The sequence below is a fragment of the Protopterus annectens genome, chromosome 2.part1 (genome assembly GCF_019279795.1).
Source record: "Protopterus annectens isolate FY-2018-M chromosome 2.part1, PAN1.0, whole genome shotgun sequence".
In the NCBI taxonomy this organism is placed as follows: domain Eukaryota; kingdom Metazoa; phylum Chordata; order Ceratodontiformes; family Protopteridae; genus Protopterus; species Protopterus annectens.
Genome location: NC_056729.1, coordinates 205,348,292 through 205,372,546, shown reverse-complemented (window position 1 = coordinate 205,372,546; position 24,255 = coordinate 205,348,292).

The following is a 24,255-nucleotide window of genomic DNA, read 5'->3' as shown; positions in this document are numbered from 1 at the left end:
GAGAACAGCAAGGGCCCTAGTATAGAGCCTTGTGGTACTCTGAGGGTGTTAGGTAGAAGGTTAGAGAGTTTGTTCTGCCAGAGGCCAGCCTGCTGTCGAACATGCAGGTAGGATTGAAACCATTGGAAGGCTCCAGTATCTAGACAGAATGTTTGCAGGGTGTGGATTACAAGTTGGTGATCAACCATATCGTATGCCTTGGAAAGATCCAAAAAGAGGGCTGAGGATATATAATTATTGTTGCAAGTATGGTTTATGGTGTTAGTAAAGGCTAGGAGGCCTGAAGTAGTGCTGTGATGAGGACGGAAGCCATGCTGAGTGTCTGCCATAAGGCGATTTTGGATTAGGTGGTGCATGAATTGTTTATGAATAAAGTTTCCATAATCTTTGCAAGTGGAGAAAGTATAGCTATTGGCCTATAATTGGAGAATTCAGTACAGCTGCCTCCTTTGTGAAGTGGGATTACATAGGATATTTTCCAGATGGTGGGAAATTTAGATTCTACCATGGTTCGTTTGATTAGTTTTGAGACGGGGTAAGCAATAGCATCAGCTGATTATTGTAGGTACTCGGCAGGGAGTTGATCAGCAGAAAGTGTAGTGGGTTTTACTTTTTCAATCAAGGTACGGATAAGTGAAGTGGCGACTGGTTGGAAGCTGAACGCAAGTAGGTTTCTAGGGGTGCTACTTTCAGGACCAGGGAAGCTAGGAGGTAGATGGCTAGCTAGAGCTTGAAATGTCTCAGTAAAGAATTGGTCAAAACTATCAGAAACATCTTCAGGGGTTTTATCAATAGTAGCAGCAGGGATTGGGGTTGAAGTTTGTCCAGGATGTAGTATATATGACATGCCACCTGACAGGGTATGGCATTACTGGGTTCAGAGAGCTCAGTCCCCAGATTGGCTGTGTGGTGGCATCCCACACATGTGTTGTACGTTCCTGGCCAAGGGTGATGGCTGACTGCATACATGTGGCAGCTGTGACATTGCCACATGACTCACATAAACCACAACTGGACCATAGAGGTGATTCACAGGTTACCTTTGCACATGCTACCCTAGTAGTGTGATTGCTATGGGGAGTACCAACACATAGAGCCAATGGGGAACAACATACTGAAGGTGTGTATGTGTGAATGTGTACTGCTACTGTTTCATAGCACTGGCATATATGACTGCACATGTGGGTAAATGCCAGGTAAGACATGTGCAATGTGTCACAGGCAACGTACATGCGTACAGGACAGACAGTGACGTTCTGTCATGTGTAAAGTTGACATACGTATCGTACGCTATGCAGATGTCACTGGGAGTCTACAGAAGCACTGTAACTCTGCATTGCAGGTGTAAGCAGTGTTCCAGGGAACCCCAAATGAACATGCATGCAAACAAAGCTACAGTAAGCAGGGCTGGAAGTAGTGCATTGTACAACAAAGAAGGGGTAACAATAACAGTAAGTAACAATGCAAATATGTAGGCACTATCAACATGTACCCAGGAATACACAGCGCAGATGCCCATGGTAGAACTGATATTATGTCATAGTTATTTGTGATTTGGATTACATTGGTACTGCACACATATCTACATGCTAAACATCCACATTGCATAGTCGTTGTGGGCAACTTGACACCATTACTGTACATGTCCACCATTGCATATCACTACTTGTGTTAGCTTCCCCCCTGTGCTACCCATGTATGCGGCTATCTGTTGACATCCTTACCACCGACATGCAATTATGTGCAGCTGTTACACTTTGGTATGTACTATGGGTGCAGATAACAATTCAGGACATTCATACAGTTACTGCATCAGGCATGCTGGGATATACACACAGTCATAGCAGCACACTGTACTGTTACCAACATGATACTACTAATACACTTCTATGTAGTCACCCTGTGCATCAGCAACGTGTTTACCTGTTCCTGCAATGATGTTGGAGATTGCAGGAGGTGGCACAGTGTCATCATATGCACAGGGTGTGAATTAGGTATGCCTGAGACAGCCACTGATACCACCAATTGACATGTGTGTGTATGTGTGTTGGTGAGGGGCAGCAGTACATGGTGGAGCAGTGTTGGTGCAGTGTGTGCGTGTATGTGGTCGCCCTAGGTGTTAACATTTCGCATGTGTGTATGCACGCACACAGTTCCACCTCATGGCTGCCATATACAGGGGTTTGTGGACAGCCACAGACTGCACCTGGCAGGTCATACAGATCAGTGTCTGTGGGCACGGACACGGTACCTGTGCCTGGCAGGGGTGCTACGGACCGTATCCAGTACTAAGCCAGACTGGGTACTGTCATCAGAAGCGGGAGTGTGTTGACTGGACACAGGTCCCTGTTGGGACTGTCCCGAGCCACGTGCATGTGGTCTCCTGGGGCATTCTGATGACAGCACAGACCCAGCATTGCTGGGGCTACTGCTGGCACTATGGGGGCGTACGCGGGCCTGTTGTCGTCTGCGCCGACTGCCAGCTGCTGCTGTTGCTGGCATACGGCCACGTCGACGCCACAAACGCCCACCATTGCCCTGGCTCATGGACATTTGGTTGTGGAACTGCTGTAATATGTCCCCACAACGTCTGTCTATGACATCGGTGAAATTACGGATAGCATCCGCGATGTCACACATACTGTCAGTCATGGCTGTGCGACATGCTCTCAGCTCCCTCAGACCCTGTCTGGTGTACCTTTCCATACGCGACTGTGCCTGCATGACAGTACAAAACATAGCTGAGGTTGACAGACCTCTTTGGGCACGTCGGCCAGAGGCAGTACGCCCACGGATGCTCCCACGAGAACCCATGGGCAACTGTCTGTGTGGTACCATCTCAGGACCCTGCCCATGGCTGCTGTGTGGGGATGCATGTGCCACAGGTACCACATTACCCTGGTCTATGCCCACTGTATCCTGTCCATCACCTAGGGACAATGGTGACAAAGGATGTACTGGCAGGATGACTGTGCGCAATGATGGAGTTGACAGCTGTGTACTGTCAATTGGCTGACCAATGGCGGACCCTGACACACCTTCCTGTACCATTACACAAAAATCATCATTACCAGTACCTGTGGCACAAGATTCAGGTTCCCTGCTGCAGGACACCAGAGCAGCACCAGAACCTGTGGGAGGAAGACAGGAAACACAGTTTACAGTCTCCAGACATTGTTACCAGTGATGCACTTATGCACACATGCACACATGCACACATGGGCACATGCACACATGCACACATGGACACAGGCACACATGCACACATGGACACAGGCACACATGCAGACATGCACACGTGGACACATGCACACATGCACACAGGCACACATGCAGACATGCACACGCGGACACATGCACACGTGGACACATGCACACATGCACACGTGGACACATGCACACATGGACACATGCACACATGCAGACATGCACACGCAGACACATGCACACGTGTACACATGCACACATGCACACGTGGACACAGGCACACATGCACACATGCACACATGGACACTGGCACACATGCACACATGCACACGTGGACACAGGCACACCTGCACACATGCACACATGCACACATGCACACATGGGCACAGGCACACCTGCACACATGCACACCCCGGAGTATACACACAGAGCACTACTGAGTTACACTAGTGTTACTAGCACTATCAGGACTATTATAGGTATTGTTAAACACACTCACCAGCATGGATGGCCTGCCTTGCTGTAACCCTGGAGGGACCTGCAGAAATGATGAGATTAATGTCAGTGGGCACAACTGTGCCATTGATATTGCATATGATACAGTGCAGTAGTACACCAGGTGCCTTTCACACATCAGCTGCTGATATTGCCAGTATCAAACATGCACAATTACATACTATGATGACAGATACATACCATGGACACACCTTACACATGCATAAACTAACAGTGTACAGAACAGTCAAGTGTACATATGGCATATTACCTGCACGCTCCATGTCGTGCTGCTGTGTGGATCCAGCCTCCATCATGATGCAGGTGTACTGCTGTTGCTGTTCCGGGGCTGGAGCCACAACACTTAGGAGTAGCCCCTCCAGTCTGGTGAGGGGGGATGTGTGGCCACCCCACCTCCTGTGGCAACCTGTTGCCTGTGGATATCTGATGCATGCTGATGGACACTTCTGATTAAATCACTGCAGTGATGTTGTACCTGCTCATATGTCCTATTATGCGTGCCAATATCATTTACCCTACGGAAAAGGTCTTGCCACAGTGCAGCCCTCTCCTGCTGATTCTGACTGGTGCGGGAAAAGAGGATGTCATACTCCCGCACCAGGCTCTGGTGTATCTCCTCATCTTCCGCTGCAGAGTAGGCGGGATTATGCTGACGCGCCATCTCCCCGGAAGAGAACACAAACAGAATATCAGCAGACTATGTCAGCAATATATGGCACACATACTATACATGATACTCATGTGTAGTGATATACTACTACTCCCATATGTTGCATGTGTGTGTGTCGTGGTGGATACACAGGTACATGGCCAGATATCAGTGCTCAGCAAACACCTGTGCAACAATACCTGCTACATTCCACACAACATAGTAGCATGCCCCATCGGTCAGCACACACTGACAGGTCCAATGCACAACCTCACTCTGGGGGTTCACCCCAAGGTACTGTATGTGGGATGCCATTCACTAGTGTGATGTGGACACAAGTTACTCGGCCTGGATATACATATCCCACCACCACCACCAGCACAGTAGACTACTTTGATATGTATGTGATTAGACAGTTATTCACTTGTTAGGACTGAGAAGGTATCCATGCAGCACACTGGGCCAGTGGAAGCCACAATCCACACTGCTGACCCCTTTGCAAATGCTTACCATGGACATGCCACAGATTGCATGGAACTTGCACACACATTTCTAACCCAGACCCTATGCACAAAGGTTAGGCATCCTGTCCGGTGGACCCCAGCCAGAGGCAGATTGTATAACAATAGCAGGAGGCTACTGCAGGACAGAGCAGATTCACATTAAGGGAAGGCATCTGTGTTCAGCACTGGTACTACGCTACGGTCCCTCATAACAACGGCCACTGCCTACTCTGGGAGGGAAATGGCCACAAACACTATGGATAACCACAAGGCCTTCTTCAGTTATGTTATACATATGGACCAAATGCCTCAGATATGCTCTGTGTTAATACACACCTACTTAACATTCACCAAACACACAGATATTGGCAACATTCTTGCAGACAGGTTCGGTGCACGTATCCCCTCTCCTTCTCCCCCACCAGTTGAAATAGTTATCACAGCTGTATGTAACCTCCCTATCATCTCACATGTCCAGGTGAGGGCCGCCCTCAGCAAAGCAGAACACACAGCATCACTGTGACCTCATGGTATCCCTGGATGTGTGCTACCTGCACTCCAAGAGGACATACAACCGCATATAACACTGATACTTTATCTTGGCCGTACTACAGGATATGTACCTGGACAGTGGCATACAGCAACAGTGGTCCCACACCACTAAGGAGGCACCTCGACTGACCCTGGGAACTACCACATCATATGCATAACTGGCCTGGTCTGCTAAGCTATGGAATTATGCAGTATGGGATGCATATGCAGTGATATTGGGTACCTGCAGACACTTGTTCCCAGCCAGTGTGCCTTTGTGATGGGCTGACCCTGCCTTTTGAACCTGGCTAACCTTTCAAAGCAGTCACTACAGCCATTGCTGAGGGCAACGCACAGACACCTGCTGCCAGGATCATGGCCTAATACTGATTGACATGTAATGTATAGTCATCCCCTTTTGGTGGAACTACGTACACACAACATATCACATGGATATACCTATAGATACAGACCTATGATACATTTGGAGGATTCACAGTATGCACACTATTAACCTGCTACTTTGCATTACCTGTGTTTGTCGCAGCTGGTTGCGTTGCCACTGCTTCTAATTCCTGCTGCTACTGTCACTTCTGACAGCTTAGAGTCACAGTGTGTAGTGTGTTTTTTTTTTTTTTCTCTCTCTCAGTTTGTCTCTCTCCCTCTGTCTGCTTCCAGACATTGCAATGAATGTATTGCATGTGTGGAGTGTTAGTACAGGATGCTTTTGTAGGTATCTGCATAGGTCCATGTGATGGCCTCTGCACCAATTGTAAGCCAGCATTTGCTAATTGCGTACAGCCAGTTGTGTACTGATTGCAGTTCTCACTATGATTTCAGGTCAGTGCTATAAAAGGGTATGTGAGATAGGCGTTGCCCTTTCAGATTGTAAGGGCGGGGACCATGCTGGTATGCTGTGGACACTGTTCTGTGAGTGTAAAGGTTAGTATCTCTCTCATGATTCAGGCTGTGTTGTAGATTCACATTTCTCCATTCCTCTCTCCTGTTCCCTGTAGTAAGTGTGTATGCACAATGACACCTACAACTATATATATATATATATTTATATATATATATATATATATATATATATATATATATATATATATATATGTACATATACATACATTTATATATGTATATTAACTGACATTATTACCTACAAGCTACCAACTGACATGGCTGTTTCTGTTCACACACTACTATTATGGGAATCCAGTAGTTTTGACAGTAATTCTACATGACATGCTTTGGGTACTACACATCCTATATTCCCTTTACATTCATCCCTACTATTACATGTTATATTTATTTTAGCACAATGTTCTTGTATAAGAGTCATGGCTTAGTGGTAGGTCATACAGACTACTGTTTCCAAGGTCCTGGGTTCGGGACTGACAGTGGGATTTTATTTTGCTTTTGAACTGAGTACAGGACCTGTCAATCAAAGTGACTAAGGCACTTTTAAGCAGTTGTAACCAGGTTAGCGCTGGTTTGCGCAGAGCTCACGCATGCGCACTGGCTGTTAGCTCCGTGCACACACGCGCACACCTGCTTACAACCGCTTAACAGTGCTTACTCTGGCGCACACCCGCGCTATTTTCTTTGAAAGAAATGAAAATGGGGAGACAGGAAAGTGGTGAAAAAGGGGTCACAAAGAGGGTAAGACAGTAGGGAAACAAGCTTGGGATTTGCAGGAGGGATGTAGGTAAGGCCCATAGATGCCCATTTCTTCATCAGCAACAGCTGTGTATATGTATGTAATTTGGTGTGACATTTGAAACCTTCCACCCCTGAGAGAGGTGTCAGGACAACAATAATACTTGTTGTACATCCAATTGTAATTGATAGTTTCCATGTCCAGCAGACATGTGTGCAGAATGGGCAGCTATGTATGGGGCGTAATTTTTTTGTGGGTACAGAGTGCCCTTTTTGTTTTCAGGTGAGAGTGGTATGTCAGGTGAAGGAAGTCGGTACAGCTGGGGAGGTAGGTTGGGTAGGTAAACAGACAAGACAAACAAGACACATACAGGGGCGGTGTATGGCACGTGTGGGGGGGTTACACAATTGACGGGGACGGAGTTTTGGATTTCCAGAGCCCATGAGCCCACAGATGGCAACAGTGGAACTGATATCCCCACCCATAGGCAGTTGCCACTGTTCCTTCACTGCCCAGAACGGGGCTGTGCTGGGGGCTGTGTAGGCCGGGCAACAGGCATGCCCATAAGTTGTGCCACCCATGCCTCAAGCTGGCGTAGGGGCTCGAGAACAGAGTCCCGAATCTCCCTACGCACCACAGTCCGGACGCTACGGAGGGTGAGTGGTGGTTCTCCTCCGGCCACACTTGCAGAGGGGGGGCGAGCCCCATCCCCTATAGTGCTTCCACCCGCAGGTGGCACAGGGCCACCGGAGGAGGGTCAAGACTGGGCACTAGTGCCAGGTGCACTCGCCAGCTGAGATGGGAGAGGTGGGTCCGCTGGAACCCGCCTTCCCTGTCGTCCTATGTTTTGCATTATGTCATGACAGTTTGGGTTAGTGACATATAATACCATTCACAATTAGTTGTAACAGCATGCATTAGTATTCCCATTAACCAAACACCCAGATATTCACACCATTGAACAGCGAGCATAACACATGCATAATGTGAACAGCAATACACAGTCCAACAACATCGAAAACCAGTATTCAAGGCATAAAACTGGGATTTATCCACCACCCCAATGTCGTGTGCCCCTGGAGTTGGTATATATAGCTGAGGGAGTGTGGGGGGGAGGGTGCAGCCCTCCACATTAGGGGGTGTGGTGGGGGTGAAGCCCCCCACCTAGTTTCCTTTAAAAGAAGAAAATAAAACAAAAAGTACAGATTTTAAATGAAAATAGGCGGGGGTAGCTGCACCCCCCACACACCCTCTAACTATATATATCAACTCCAGGGTCGCACAACATTGGGGAGGGGGAACAAATCCCTATTTACCTTGAATACTGGTTTTCGATTAAATGAAATTTCGATCAAATGGGTTTAGGTCAAATGGTCTTTCGAGCAAATGAAGTAGACCCATAGATATATATATATATATATATATATATATATATATATATATATATATATAAATACACACACACACACACACACACACACACACACACACACACACACACACACACACACACTCACATATAGTGAGGATGTCTGCTGTTGTAATTTTAGAATGTATACATAAAGTTTTTACAAATTTACAACTCAATGTATCTAAAATAATCTCTACATCCAAAAAAATAAATAACTGATTGACCCTTAAATAGATAAACCCCCAGATTTACTAATCTGCCTTGCAGGACTAGCTTAGTCCTGCACAGAAGTGACCATTTAGGAGCAGGACGGCAGCGCACCATGCAGAATAATGAGGCGCACTGCCTGAGCTCCTAATCTTACACGGAGTGTGTAAGAGTGCAGGGGGCATGTCTTAGAGCAGAGCCCTCAGAATATATATGCCCCTGCAATGCAAAACAGCAGAAAGGAGTAAGAAATAAGTGAGACCGCTCATAGGTGTCTGCATATCCCCACCAACAGTCCCCAGTGTGTACAACAGCAACAGTACATATAAATAAAATGAAGAAACCCTTTTATTTATTTTTTTTAAAATCCGATTAAAGCTAACCGTAGGCGCGCGGGTGTGCCCATCGCTTAGCTATGGTTAATGTAGCTTAAATGGCAGAAGAGGATAACAAGGAAGATATACGCAACTGAATCAGCAAAGCAAATGTGTAGTGGGTAGAGCAATCGCCTTACGAGCAGGCATTCACAGTTTGAGTCCCACTGCAGCAGATTCCATTTTCTATGGCAAAGCATGTTATGAGTAATATTTATGTTGCATAACCCACCAAATAACATATTTTTATGAACTGGAGTACTGCAGTAAATGCACATGTGAGATGTCAGTGTCATAATGAACAAGGTACAAGTAAGCAGGTTTAAGCAATAGTAAGCATATTTAAGCACTAGTTAGCAGGTGTAAGCCCGTTTGTGCAGCTGTAAGCAATGCCTACACTGGCTAAGCAATTGTAAAGCTAACTCTCTGTAAGCAGATATAATGGCAGGTTAGCAGTGATTACCCTTGCTCAAACCCGCTTACAGCTGCTCAAAAGTGCCTTAATCACTCTGTAGCCAATGGCCCTTGTTTTGGCCATCAACAAAATAAACAACCATGCAGGTCTGAAACCCAGGACCCCATACACCATAGTCACAGTAGTTAACCACCAATCTATCACAGAAATACAAAAGAACGAGGTATCAGCAAACAAGTCCTCACCATAGCAAAACCAAACTAAACCTGTGAAAGGAATCAGTATACAGTTATATGTTCTATAACACACTACATAACATAAATATGTGAACTGGAGTACAGCAGTTAGCCCAAAAGTGAGGTGTAATCATAATGGAATGTTGAAGCCCCCAATAAAGCACACAAACCCCATAAAGTGTATGTACATATTAATTGTGGATATCTGGCAGATATATAAGATGCAATGAATAAGAAATCAATGTCCAAAAGGAAATATAATGCAAAGTCTAATGTAAGCACCGCTAAGCATCGCACAGTCCAGCTTTAGGAGGTGTAAGCAATGTGTAGACAAGCTAACTCAATGTGTCCAGTGGTATACCCCTTTAATGCCAACTCTAGGTAAGCAGGTTTGCCCATAGCATAGCCTTTTCAGAACCGGGCAATCATGGAAAAGTGTGGGGAATCGGCCCTACTTAAACCCAAGAGGTGGGAATACATCTTTTAACTGGTTGTAGCTTTCCCTTGTAGGCACTATGGCAGTAAGGGGAGAAGGTGTGCGCTTCCAGGTGTAGCGCTGGTGCATCAAGGAGTCCAAGGTCATGGCAGGACTCCTATTTAAAGACCATGCTCAGAGACTGCTGCAGGGCCAGTACCAGGGCTCCCAATATAAGGCAGAGGCCTGGGACCATCTCACCTTGCGACCTCACCAGTGCCACTGGCATACCCCAAACTGGTGAGTAGGTCAGGCACCACTATGCCGACCTGAAGTGGCGTAAAGGGGACTTCTTGGAGGATTGGCCACAAGAGGCTAGAGCATCAGGGGATGTTCCAAACATGTGTAAGTATCACCCCAGTATGTGTGTAATAATTGCCAGCTCAGGTATATCATGGATAGGTATGGCTAAATATTCCTCTTATGTCACCCACAGCTGCAGTGGAGCAGGCTGGTAACCAGGAGGCCCACATCAGTCACCTGGCGAGGTTGCGACATGAGGCAGATCAGTAATACTCATGCATTTACTGTCATAGGAAGTAAAAAAAAAAAGTAGTAGTAAATTAATTGCTAGTATAAAACCTGTATTGTTCAAGGCAAGTACTGCGTATACTACAGAATATGGCAGTAAGTGTCTCATATTGTTTGTAAGTCAATAAAAGTGTAATAGCCTGACAAAACAGGTCTAACTGCTGGACTGCATGTGTATATCCTAGTATCATATGGTAATATAGATATGCAATCATGTAATAGTACTGTAGTATTACGCACTGTTACCCACACTGTGCACCATAAATTGAATGTGTAGAAATGCCTGTATATGACAGGTGTAATCCCCAGAGGCCATTTAGTACAACTGTGAGACACATACACAGTAAACAGGGAAAATGCAGACAACAAAAAACGAATGGCACATGCATCTAGGCTGTGAACTGTTGTTTTTTTAGCACACACAGCCACGGGTCGAATCCGACCAGTAGTAGTAGTCTGCATACAGAATCATTCCCCACAGCTGTACAGATATGTCCAGAATGTCTATTAAAGTGGCCCATATATTTAGCCTATCAACCTGTCCCCCTGGGAAATCAGTGGGATGATCACAGATGTGTAGGCAGCAAACAGGAAATACAACTGATTGACACACAGCTATGAGAACAAAGCTGGCACACTAGCAACTCCCCAATACCTTATGTGACTAAGAAGCCATGTATTTCCCATTTACATCCCAACTTGTCAAGCTGTGGTCAGAGTGTACAGTAACAGAGTGAGATGTATGTGCATAATAGTAATTTGGAATCTGGTACTGTGTGTGGGAACATTCAGGTAGTGCTAATAAACATTCCTCCCACGGGTCTGTCAGATACCAATATGCCCAGACAGACAAGAATGATATGCAGTTGCTCTGAATAATGAGGTATTAAACATCACTGTCACCCACACTGTCCTACAACATATAACTGTCTAGGAAATCTGTAAATAGTGTTGTAATACAAGGTCAGAATGCAAAAGGACAGGGGATTAATAAGACAGAAAGCAGACAGGATATATGCATCAATATCTATATAGCAGATGCAACTGTGATGGACAGTGTTTAAGTTGTAGCAGACAAAGCCATGGTCTGAATCCTGGGAGTGAAATTAGGCTGCATACATATTCATACCCCACAATTGTACAGATGAGGCCAGAATGTCCAGTATATGTGCCCATATCTGCTGCCTGTCCCTCTGTCACCCTGGTAAGTCTGTGGGATGATCCCAGATCTTTAGCCAGCAAACAGGGAATACAATTGATTGGCAAACATCTATGAGATCACACCTGTCACTGTACCAATGCCTGAAACTGTTAGAGAGTAATATGTCACGTATGTCCTATCTACACTCCCATGTTGTCAAGCTGTGACCAGAGTGTGTACAGTAACAGAGTGAGATGTATGTGCATGATACTAATGTGTAATCTGGAACTTTGTGAGGCAACAGTCAGGTAGTCCTAACAAACATTGCTTCCACAGGTACGTTGGATACGAACACTGTGCTCTGAAATACAGACCATTATAACCTGTACTGATACTGTTCACTCTGGTATTGTAGGGAATTGTGAGTGCTGCAGTTTCTCTGAATAATAAAGTATCACTGGTCACTGTCACCCACACTGTGCTGCATAATATAACTGTGTAGGAAAACATGTTTATGTGTGTGTCAAGTCACTAAAGGTTGAAGAGGGCAATATTCTAGATATGTCCAGGGACATCAGCATGTGGTCAACACATGGCCAGAGTCTGTGCAGAAAGAGTTGGATAGCATATTGCAAAACATCAGCCTGGAATCCGGGAGTATGTGTACAAACAGTTACTTAGTGTTAACAAACATTCCCTCCATAGGTATACCAGGTAAGAGGTGTATACTGCAGGTAATATCGATTCATGTGTAATTATGACAACAGCCATTTCACTTTCCAAACTAAGGCTATAGGGTAGTGTAGTAAGACTTGTAAGGTACAGACAACAGTAATGACTAGGAAAGTAATGTGGACTACAGGAATATACTAGTTGCTAATTGACATCTTTCTCTCCACCCCGCCATATCTCCAACAATAATCAACATACTCACCCCAACCATATGTAATGACACCTATGTTCTGATAATGTCCAATTATTTGATAAAATGTTAATGGTTCCCACGCATGTGCTATATTGAATTATTCCAACATTGGTGGCATGGTGCCATCAATGTACCTGCATGCTGTTCTTATTGCCACTGTGGTCCCATATATGCATGTGTTCTGTTTGCTATGCAACTGTTCCGTATCTGGTGTCTGGGTTAATGAGAATATCTATGCATGCTGTTATACCTAACCCTGGAATGTGTTGACTGTTACTAACCCACAAATGATGATGAAATGTAAACACTATAGCACGCTTGGGAAGGCTGGTCCCATTGGACCCACCTGTACCACCTCAGCTGGCCGTGGCACCGGGCACCAGTATGTCTGAGGCCCAACCCAGGACCTCCCTGTCCATTGGTCCTTTTGGGTGGAACCACCTCAGGGGATGGGACTGCCCCCCTAGGGGTGGGCGCAGACAGGCACCTGTCACCCATCACCAGGTCAGGGTCGTGGTGCGTAGAGGGATCAATGAGCAGTTTGGTGATCTTCTATGCCAGCTTGAGGGCCGCCTGTCATGATTAGAGAGTCAGCCTGGCTCTGTGACTCAGCCTCCAGCACAGCCACTTTTGGGGCTGTGAAGGTGCAGTGGTGACTGCCTATGGGTGGGGACCTCAGTCCCACTGTTACCACTAGGGGGCTTGTGGGCTTCCGATATCCCAACACCCCTCCCCATCAAGGTGTTTACCCCCCACGTGTTTCATATACCACCCCTGAATGCATCTTGTTTGTCTTGTCTGTTAACCTACCCAACCTACCTCCCAAAATATACCTACTACCCCTCCCCAACACATAGCTCTCAACCTTCCATGCCCAAAATGAGGAACACTAGCCCTCATAATGTGGAACAAATGGGCAAAATGTGGAACACATACTAATAGCTTACTAGCAACTTCAACTAGGAAGGTCATAGGATGATTAAAATATGCTGGTTTTACTTATAAAGAAGATCTTTTACTGAATTAATATGATTCATTTCTATTTACAATGGATTTCACTTAAAAAAATTCCTAACACTGAATGTGTGACAGAGTCTTTCAATGTGGAACTTTCAGGAATTTCAAGGAACATGAACTTTTTAAGACCCCAAAATGAGGTACCTTCCTCATAATGAGGTACATTTGAGAGGTATGCCCCAACATCCCACTCTCACCGGAAAAAAATAAAAAAGGGCAATCTGTTCCCACAAAAAAAATCTCACCCCATACATAGCTGTCCATTTCGCACACATGTCCACTGGACACATGTAATCTGGTCTAATTGGCATCACAAGTTATTTTTGTTGTCCACACCCCTCTCCCAGGGGTTTGAGTGTCCAAACCTATCTCCAAATTTAGTGTATATGCACAGCTGTTGCTGTAGAAGAAATGGGCAGCTATGGACCTTCCCTACATCCTTCCTGCACATCCCTAGCTATTTTCCCTACTGTCTTTCCCTCTTTGTGCCCCTTTTTCACAACTTTCCTATCAGCCATTTTTTCTTTTCTTTTAAAGAAATTAACCCGGGGGTAAGCGGGGGTAAGCACTTTTAAGCAGCAGTAAGCGGGTTTAAGTCTGTTTGCACAGGAGCAATGCCTACACAGGTTAAGCGATACAGAAGCTAACTGAGTATAAGACACTGTAATCGGAGGTTAGCAGTGCTTACCTCCGCACAAACCAACTAACAAATGCTTTAAAGTGCCTTAATCACACTGTATCCAATGGCCCATGTTCTGCCCAGCAACAAAATAAACAACCTCTGTAAGGCTCAAACCCAAGACACTGCACACCACAGACAAAGTGATTTGCCACTAAGCCATGCCAAATATACATAACCCTGATGTTTTCACAAACATATCATCCATCCCAGACATTAAACAGTACAGATACCATTTAGATGTATGTGTGTGTAAATATATTAATATCTAAACAGATACAACATATCTATATATGTGTGTATATATATATATATATATATATATATATATATATATATATATATATATATATATATATATATATGGGTCTATCTGACTTGGTCGACATTTCATTTGGTCGACAATTCATTTAGTCGACATTTCATATAATCGACAAGCTTTTTAAGTGGGGGGCTTCGCCCCCCACACCCCCCAAGTGGGGGGCTGTGCCCCACCCCTAAATATATATTCTAACTCCAGGGTCACGATTTTGGGGAGGGCAAAAGCTTGTCGATTATATGAAATGTCGACTAAATGAATTGTCGACCAAATGAAATGTCGACCAAGTCAGATAGACCCATATATATATATATACATATATATAAATCTATCTGAATATATATACATGCAAATGGCTACAGCAACACATATATATGTCCACAACTATATGTCAACATATACACAGCAAGCTACATATATGTAAGCAGATATATATCTATGTACGTATATAAGGACATAGCTATATATATGTAAGCAGATATATATATATATATATATATATATATATATATATATATATATATATAGGTATATATGGACATACATGTGTAGATATCAATGGGAGATTAACTAAAACATATATGTCCACATGCACCGTTAATGGGGTTGAGAGGTCCTAAACAATATACGTCTTGTACGAATAGGTATACCCACCCCCCCATAGCCAAACATATCCACCCAGCAATACACTACCAAGTGTTGCAGATCCCATAACCAGGACCTGACACGACATGGGCGTAAGATGTTAACAGAACTACATCCCACCTGTATGATGTCAGGCTGGTATTGGTAACATATCATGCAGTACAGTCTGGCTCCCACAGGAAATGTAAATAGTGGAAGCTATCAACATTCTCAGGATAGATATACACAGAAACATATATGCAGATACAGATATGCATATATATATATATATATATATATATATATATATATATATATATATAAATATATATTATTGCATATATATAGATATACATGTGACTACATATACACACGCAGAGATATGTACAGTAAGATACATATGTAGTTGGTGCACACAATATGGAACAACCACTATGCCTACAGTTAACACCTTAATGACTGGACTGGACACTGGATACATACCCATACAAATGACAGTCGTTGCCTGCAACATATACCCACAGAGAGGTCACAGAATAAAACATCACACACAGGTCAGCAGAAATGGAAAACCATTATTTGTGAACTATTACAGATTTATATGCCATGTCATATAGCTGTTCAGACACTGGCATCCATATAAACAGAGTAATGCAACTGTGAAACAGTTATACTAATACAGTAGTCTGGAAAGGTTCACAACTGTTGCTGTCCAGGCCAAGCTCTTCAAATAGTACAATAGTAAAGACAGACTGGGCTACAGGATACCAAACAGTCAACAGTAAGTAATGCAGGTGTATAGTTCAGCAACCTCTATCTATACTCTGTACACAATCACTTGGTGGTAAAGCCTTCAGTTGACCAAATGGGGTGTAACAGTCACATAACAAGGCATAACTGATACCTTCACAAGCACACTGACAAACAGAACAGTCTGTTTGGCAGGAGGCAGTAGGCCTGCATTAACTTAATTTATGTAAGTAATGTCAATATAGGTGAATTATATGGAACTGTACATCCAGATACCTTAAGGTAGCTCACACCTGAAACCCCCACATATTTTAACAGCCTAGGTTATTTATGATGCATCCCCCCAGACTCAATAATACAAGCCCATTTACCACTGTTACATACACTGGCCTCTGGAGTGCATATGAGCACACATGTATGGTGTAGGTGAAGCCCACACATATATGTCCCCAGCCCCACTGTATGTGTGGGGGATGCAACAGCAGTGGACTGCTGGCAGGAATGGCAGTGTGATATACGTATATGTGCATATGTGTCACTATCTGTATATGTGTAGACATATATTGCTCTGTATATTTATATATCTGGGTGTGTATATGTATATCTATGTATATATACATACCCATCTATATCTCTCGATATGTATATGTGCATATATCTATACAGATATCTGGATAATTATATATACATATATTTCAACAGGAGGGTGGCCTAATGGTTAAGGTGTTTGCCTTACAAACACAAGGTGCAGGGTTTGAGTCTCACAAAGGATAATTGGCTGAGCTTAAAATGACTTGCAATATGCCCTCATTGACTCTCTTCAAAAGGAATCTTGATGAGTGGATGGGAGATCATAGGTTTACCCTGGGTATCACTTCTGTGTCACTGTTAGACAGAGGCACAGTATACTAACCTCGAAAAAGGGCATAGCAAAATTAATTTAAAATGGGTGGTGAAAGCCAAACATACTCTGGCTAGGCTTATAAATGCCCTAGGGCAGATAGCCTAGTATGAACCTATGAACATGGAGTGTAGGCGTACCTCAGCCTCTATAGTCCCAATTACGTAGTGCAAGGGGATGTCAGGTATGTCTAGCAGGTATATCAGTATGGTCTATATCACTTCGTCGAAATGGCAGAAGTTCAAACACCATATGTTCAAACTTCTAGCCTCGAAGTGCAAAACTATTGAAGGCTTAGAACAGCGATTTTTTTTCCCAGATAAAAAAAGTCGCTGTTGCAAGAAACACACACACAACACAAGCACACTAAAAAAAGCAGCAATCCACACACATACACTTAAAATCCTACATCTAACTCTACACTAAACTGTACATACACTACTATCTATCCACTTACCTTAACCCAAACCCTAACCCTAAGGTCCGTCATTATCGCACACTCACCTGACCCGCACCCTAACCCTAACTCACCTATCCCACCCTAACCCTAAAGTCTGTCACCATCGCACACCCACCTCACCTGTGCCCTAACTCACCTAACCCGTGCCCTAACCCTAACGTCCACACAATCACACACTTACCTGAACCCAACCCGTAACTTTCTACCACAGTGCTGAAAATTGTGAAGCCACAGAAACGTCCCACCAAATTCTTTCCCTGGGAAAGAATTCGGTGTTCCGCAGCTTAGCGATAATCAGTTTTCGAACTTCACAGTTTGAACATATGGTGTTTGAACTGCTGAAGTTTCAATGAACTGATAGGAACCCTATCAGTAGACTATTGCTACTGTAATAGTGATTGTCTTCACAGACATGGTGCGTGTGGGAGGTCCCATCTGCTTTTCACACGTGTGCCATTGGCTACTGACAGACATCCTAAGAACATCATAGTATAGTATCGCTGCTAGCATGTAATGCTACTTTGGACTACAGCAGAGATATTGGCCAATATATGTGGACATTCTGACACACTCTGAACAGTCCAGAGCTATACACAGAACCCCTTAGTACAAACCATGAGGACCAAGCCTGACAATGTGGATGTTAACAGCCATGTAGATGGGTATAACATGTAACGACTGGTATGCATATGCCTCCATAGGTTATGCATTCACACACCTCTGTCTGTCCTGACACATACTAACCGGTAGTATAAAGGTGCCATGGCAACATACTACCTACTAGATATTGAAATACATCTGTACAGCATCCCACTGCTCCAAGGAAGCCCGCAGGATTTTTTGCAGTGGGCTGCAAACCCAGAGGCCCGCCCAAGCAGGCCCCTCCCCATGCAGCCATTCCAGTGTCCCATTACTTGGCTATTTCTCCACATTTGTTATAGACACTGTTCAAATCTCTCAGTGTGCATACTGTTTCATGCTTTACTTCATTACAGATATTTGGATTTCATTTACAACTTTTTTTTTGAAATTTTATAGCACATACACTGATAGATATTTACTAAACCTAAACAAAGCAATAGTCTTACAATGAAAACAGACTTAGCATGAAAACTTTACCTTTCAAACCCACATTCACTGAAGCAGCATTGAAACCCACATTCAAAGAAAATGCATCTGGCTAGTGGCAGGGTAAGTGTATCTTTGGGCTGTTTTCAAATCATAGGCTCCTTGCACACATTTTAGAACCATGCAAAAGTTCTTTGATTCACCTTCCTGACTGTATTAATTATACTATATAATAATTTAATTATATCCCTTGCATAATACTGCACCACTTGTTAGAGTGTGTTTTAAATTTATAGTTCTGAACATTTTTCCTTTAAGCAATGAAACAAATCATATGAACCAATAATGACAACCTGCCCAATTCAGAACATTTCAACCATAAAGGGCCACTCAAACTTCTGTCATACAATCCACCAATATCAATCAATATGTAGAATCTCTGCATAAGTAAAAGTCAACTGAATAATTCCACAGTAAAAGAGATCTGAAACCAATAAAGAGGTTGTTGCTAGAAAACTTTATAGTTCAGTGCTTCATTTACAAATTCAGTGCCTGTTGCCCTTGAAGAATAAATTGCCTATGTTACAGTAAAAGAAATGGTAAGCTGCTATATTGCAATACGGAATGGGTGGCAAGCTGAAAATCAGGTCCATAGTTATTTAGGTGTGTCGTCCAAAGGATGACATACTAAGGACTGCAGTACCATACCCCCTTAAAATACAAATGTATATGCTGTTGAATAGAACCTACAGCTCTTTGCATCAAGATGCAAATATGCTACATTCTCTGCTAAAACTGCTTTCAAATTCTATGCCACAATAATGATACCATTTACTAAACAAAACAGTTGCACATTTTAAGCAGACTTAGCATGAGGAGCAGTAACCTTTGCTTCCCTTGAAGCTCACAATTTCTTGAAAATGCACTTGAAAATAAATTCCACCTGCTAGATCTAACTAGGGCATTTCTCTCTCTCTCTCTCTCTCTCTCTCTCTCTCTCTCTCTCTCTCTCTCTGTCACTCTCTGACTCTATCTGTCTGTCTTTTTTTCTCTCTCTCACTCACATACACACCTCAACTTCTTAGTGCAAGAAATCTGGACAAAGCCTAAAATAAACAGGGACAGATTATAAGTATTGCTTTCATGAATTTATAAAATTGCTAGAATAACAGGATTTGTGTTGGTATGCATTTTTCTAAAGGATATTATGTCTAAAACTATTTAGCAACTTCAATCCTTTTTAAGATGAATATAGGGCAAACATCTGGACATTCTGCAAAAATCTGGACAGCTAAGGGGTATGCTACCTCCCTTAGAGATTTTGTCAAACTGTCCTCCTTTCTACATATTTTTATACAATGTTTACTCATTCCAGCCTTGACAATGTACATAAATAATATAAAATAAGCAAAATGAGATGCAGAAGGCTGTAAACTCCAGTATAAGGCCTTTACTTAGTGCAAAAACACAAGCGCTTTCACAAGTATACTTCCTCAGGTGTATACAAGCACTATAAGACGCACACCTTTATAACAAAAATCACATGACAAATAGTCATATGACTAATACACTTCTGTTATTCAATTCATACATAAACATCACATATCTTTATTAAAACATAAAAATAAATATATACATGTAAAAATATAAAATATATATATATATATATATATAAATCCTTATATATAACATACAACCTATAAAACATGTTGCGTATGAAAACTAATACAAAAATCTATCTCTTCAAAGGTCTCATCCTAAGTCTTGGTCTTAAAGGAATACACTCATTAAGACCATGACCATCAGTACTCCTAAGTCTGGTGATCCAGATAGCTTCCAGATTCTCAGTGCTATTACTGATGTCTCCCTGTCTCACACTCTCATGGGTCAACCCTATGGCTCTAAACTTAAAAGTATGATATGCATCAGTATTCAAGACATGTCTAGCTAGGGCATTATTCCTATTACCCTTCCTAATATTATAACAATGCTCCCTAATATGTTCCTTTAAGCATCTATCTGTCTTGCCCACGTAAAATTTGGCACAAACCATACAGCAGGCAAGATAGACAACATGTCTACTATCACATGTGGCTGTAACCCTAAAAACATATTCTCTACCTTGATCAGGGTGAAAAAATATATTGCTAGTTTCTATAAAACTACACCAATTGCATGAGCCACAAGGGATGGTACTTTTACAACCATCATCCTGCCTGCTCTCTCTGGGATAACATAACCTCCTCTTGAGGGACTTGTCATTTCTAAAGCTAAATTTAGGAACATCATCCACTAGAGCAGCAATATCGTGATCCATCAACAAAACCTGCCAATGCCGTTTAATGATGTCAACATATTTATTCACATCTACAGAATATTTCAACGAAATTCTCAGATTCATGGAACTAGAATTACTTATGTTAGTACTGCAAGATTCCTTCCTCTTAGAGAAGAAAGGTCTGGCTTGTTTGCCACGCCTATCAACTGCTCCTGGTACATGTTCAGCTAAAAACTTATCATTATAGCCCCTCTCTTTCAAATGCTTTGTAACCCTCTCTACTTCGCTTGAGAAATCTTCATTTCTAATGTTTAATCTGGATGCCCTCATTACTTGATTTGTGACTATGTTCTTAAAAATATGTGGAGGGTGTGCACTACTACGATGTAAAAGATGATTGACATAACACTCCTTCCTATGTTGCTTAGTGTAAACCTCACCTTCCAAATCTCTCAAAACAGTCACATCTAAAAAATCCATACTGTTGTGGGTTATATATGTATATATATATATATATATATATATATATATATATATATATATATATATATATACATGTGTGTATATATAGCAGAGTGGCCAGAATTCAATATTTTACATTCAGACATCATAAATTTGCCCATACACCACCCAGTTAGCTACCACATAAAAATATACTCAAAAATCTTCCCTTAAAACTTCAAAAAGGGACACGTTTAACTATTGCCACTTATAACCATGAAAATGTTATTTTTAGTGGTGCATTTCTATCAGGTAGGTATATTTTGCACTCTACACAGTTTAGTGAGGTCTAACCATTCTAAACCTTTGAACTATAAAGTTTCTGAGACAATCAGAAAAAATGTAGGAATTTCACTATAATAAGTATGCCCATCTACACCCATGCCTCATTATATTTTTACTAGTAAGCAAATAATCCAAACATAACAAAGTATGTGTAACAACACTAGATTATTCAATATGTTAATGATCAAAATGGAACTATAAATGTGTCCAATGAAAAGCAATCAATAGTCATCATAACCGCAGTGTACATAGCTGCAGGCATACCAAGATTAAAAACTATATATTTTTTCAGACTAAGATACCAAGCCATTATAATCAAATTGCAATCGGGTTTCATCTCCCCATATTAGTGCCGGCTTCCTAACTTACAAGTATCTATGAAACAAAAACACGGACAGCAGCCACTTCAAAAGTAAAAAAGGAAAGAAAACAGTATGTTAGGCTAACTATACGTAATGTTATAGTAAATATTCTTCGACATCCTCTCAGCCATGCATGAGTACCCAAGTAAACAGAGATAACACTGACAATCTCTCAGAGAACAGCCACACAGTTAAACTTTAAATCGGAAGATGCAAATTAACACAGTAATAAGTTAACCCCCCTACACAAGCACTCATGCATCACAGCAATATGTACATAGCAGCATAGCACAAAGGAGCATGTACTGCTGCATGTTATTACTCCTCATACATCACAGCCATATGTACATAGCAACATAGCACAGAGGAACAGGTACTACTACATGCTATTACTCCGCTAACAGCCATCAGTCCATCTAGTAATGTCAGTTCAGAAAGCTTCTCAAGATGATCATCGGCTATACCAAAACTCCATACCACACTACTGCACCAAGGTTGTTACTTTATTTACGCAGCTTTAAATATAACAATGCACTTCACCACATTCCCACTGCACGTTTACTCCACTATTGTTGAATTACAGATAATTTAGTTGAGGGGCATTATTTTTTTATTTGCTCAGTTGCTCCTGGTAGTAATGTGTTTGCATGTGGAGAAAAGGGTAAGAAGATCACTCATAAAGCTACGGCACAATCCTTCTACTTTCAGTTCCCTCTTTAAAAGTAACCTGCACATCTGTTTGCATTTCTGAACTTACTAATCTAAAAATACCAGAAAATCACAAATAAGGTGAGCATAGGTTACATAAGGCAGTGATGATCTTTGGGAATAGACAGTACAACATGTATTATTTTAACACTTCCTCACCTTGTAGGTTAAACACTGATGGGGTCCCCATCTAAATTTATCAAACAAAGGACATACTGATAACCTTAAGATAGGAAAAGATACTTCTTTGGTAAATCTTCCATTGTGCATGAGAAAATATCTACAAGTTCACATGGAGCCAGGTCAGCGATATAGCCTAGAGAGTGAGAGATGTGCTGTCTGTCTGGAAAAAAAAGACAGCTAGCAGCAGTAGCTGACAGTAGAGAGACACAGTTGATGTAAAAGCAACAGAGACATTCACAATTAGTATCAGATAAAGATCTGTGTGTCCTTAAAATGGTACAGCAAATTGAGAATGCCTGTGCACAAATAGATGTCTGCAGAGCTACTTGATTTTAATTTATGTTTGTGATACAGATGAGACAAGAACCATTAACTTTTTCTTCCTTCATTCTGACAATAAATTATGGTTAAACCTTTTCTACACCCAAATCATTAAAATGTAAAATATTGTCAAAGAATAGTTCAGATGTTAAAACACAATGTCTGACAACACACAATTTGACATTGGAACACATGAAATTATAATGTTCAGCTTCTTTACAAAACCAGATATGGACAAAACCAAAAGGAATCAGAGACAAACACCCAAACTAGGGATACTTTCTAAATGCTGCTGTAACTCACTTAAAAAATTATATTTAATTTTGACAGTTCTTGTTAAATCAGTCTCCTTTCTTGAGTATAAAAAGTACTTACTTCATATCATAAGTAAGATGTGTGTCTTTTGAGAGGTATTTGTTTGCTGATTTAAAGCCTGATCATTTCCATTATGTTCACTGAAGTTGTAATATTCAATAAAAACTGCAAATGTAAACAGCTTTCTCGCAGGTTCAGAAACTGGATGTTCAGTCTCACTGTAGACTGCTCTCCCAGAACTTGCCTGTCTTAGTAAGTGTGCTGGGTGATGACAGGCATGAGCCTATTCATGAAACCAACAGTAGAAAGATCGTAGTAGGGAACAAGTGACTGATACTTTTAACTCCATGAAGGTCCATTATTCTTCAGATTAATCCACTTCAAAAGTGGGTATCAAATCAGTTAAAAGGAACTGTCAGAACAGCTATTGCTTTTAAAGTGTTGACATTTTTAATAACACTGATATTATTTAAGTTCTTTTCCTACTAGGAATTTGCAATAGGTAGACAGGTACTAACCTGCAGATAGGGAAGTCAGTATTATAGCAAATTATTGCTCTGCAAGCATCAGTTGCACATTTCTTGGCACTGGGACACTTATTTTCTGCAGTTTACCACCATCAGTCACAAATTAACCACAATGGCACAGAAAGCCATGGCCACACACCTACCTCTGCATATTTAGTTGGAACCTCATTTTCGCA